This window comes from Triticum dicoccoides, chromosome 3A (genome assembly GCF_002162155.2).
Source record: "Triticum dicoccoides isolate Atlit2015 ecotype Zavitan chromosome 3A, WEW_v2.0, whole genome shotgun sequence".
Taxonomy (NCBI): domain Eukaryota; kingdom Viridiplantae; phylum Streptophyta; class Magnoliopsida; order Poales; family Poaceae; genus Triticum; species Triticum dicoccoides.
Window position 1 is genome coordinate 53,995,271 of NC_041384.1, and position 1,840 is coordinate 53,997,110.

Below are 1,840 nucleotides of genomic sequence, written 5' to 3' on the forward strand. Positions count from 1 at the left end.
TTTCTGTGGCTGGATTTTTTGTTTTTTTCGAAGGGGGGGGGGGTTGGGGGTTTTGGGGGGTTAATTTAGGTGTTTCATATATTGTGTTAGCTAGCTATAATTAATAGAGAGAAGTGTCATTTCTTATGTCCGTGCTTGGTCGACGCTACGTACTATACATACGCATAGAGAGGACTAGACACGCTAGCTAGCTATTAAGCAAACGAAGGAAATAGAAGATCGTCATGAACATATATGCATACAGAGAGAAGTGATATCGACCACCTCTCCTTCTCCGAGAGATTGGTCGAACAACAAGTTCTCGTATATCTATCCGACACTACCGGCTACATATGTACAATAATTATCTCTTACAAATATAATCTCCTAACATACGGACTCATGGTCCACATAGTATTCTCCGTCTTCAGCGATCACGTGGTTAAGAAAGAATGCTGCCAATTCCTCTTGAATTGCTCGCATGCGAACTGGTGCTAGGAGTTCATCCCGCTTCCGAAACATCTAATTTGAAAAGGAGGGTCAATACATATATATATATGAATGAATGAAACTCAACACAAATGATGGTAATAAAATAAAATTGTGAATGTTGTTATTTATGTACTTCATATTGTTCGTCAGAGTAGCCCCGCTCACAGGTCGTGTGGCGGATGGACTCGCAAACGTAGTATCCACAGAAATCATTCCCTTGTTCCTGACACAACTACTTTACAAGAAATAAAGGTCAATCAAACTGATAAGCAAGAATGCCAAATGGTATTGATGAAACTAGCGCTTGAATCAATAGGAGATGCGCGGAACATGCTACTATAGTACTTACTTTCGGGTGTCTAAATTGCAGCTTCTTCGGGAGTCCTGGAGCTATTTTGGTGAATTTTTTCCAAACCCTGGCAGACAAAGAAAACAATTACTTGATATATCAGGAAATGAACAAAGTTGCTGATATGGTGGGTAGTGATCGTTTAACTTACTTCTCGAGCATTTGAGTCATGTCCGTATAGTCCTTGGGATCTTTTCGTCTTGAGTCTAAGACGGTTACTAGTCCCTGCTCAAGCTTAATCTCTAGGAGAATATAGTGGAAACTGCACACGCATGCATAACTCATCAATTACATTATTATAACCTTGACTAATATATAAGGGAAACCGAATACGCACAAGACAGTAACACTCACTTGAAGTTGTAAGGAAAGAGTATTATATCTTTGTTTTCATTTATTACCAACGATCGTAGCAAGTTGGCCTCGGTATCTACGACATGAAATTTAACCTCAGTTGCATCTATGAGATATGTGTTAATGAACCCAATATCACCGACTTGTCTTTTCTTCAATTCGGCGATCTTCAATCTGCATAATATAGTGAGGATAATTATAAATACATGCAATGAAAGAGCTGAGCTATATAGAGAGAGTTAATGACAGAAGTAGTACTACTTACAGACAGTAGCAGGTGACCATTGCTTTATCGAGGGCCAATTGATTGAAAAACTGAAAGAACTCCTCAAATGGAACAGGCAACAGTTCAATTCCAACGAGGTCATGCTTCTTTTTAACTCTCACATACAAAGTACTCCTCCCCCCAGACTCTCTGCAGATTTTCAAGTACCAATCATGCAATCTTCGCATCATCGTTGATAGAGATCTTTCATCTTTGATGAGAGGCTTCCCGTACTCGTATCTTTGTATCTGCACCTCCATGAAATCATAATGTACATCGTCGGGCAGGTAATCGCCAAGATTGCTATAACCGGGCACCATCCTCGGATCATTAGCGACGATGTCGCTAGGCACCTTGAGCGGGGGGCATGATTGCTTCGCTTGTTCGCCGAGCTGGGCAAT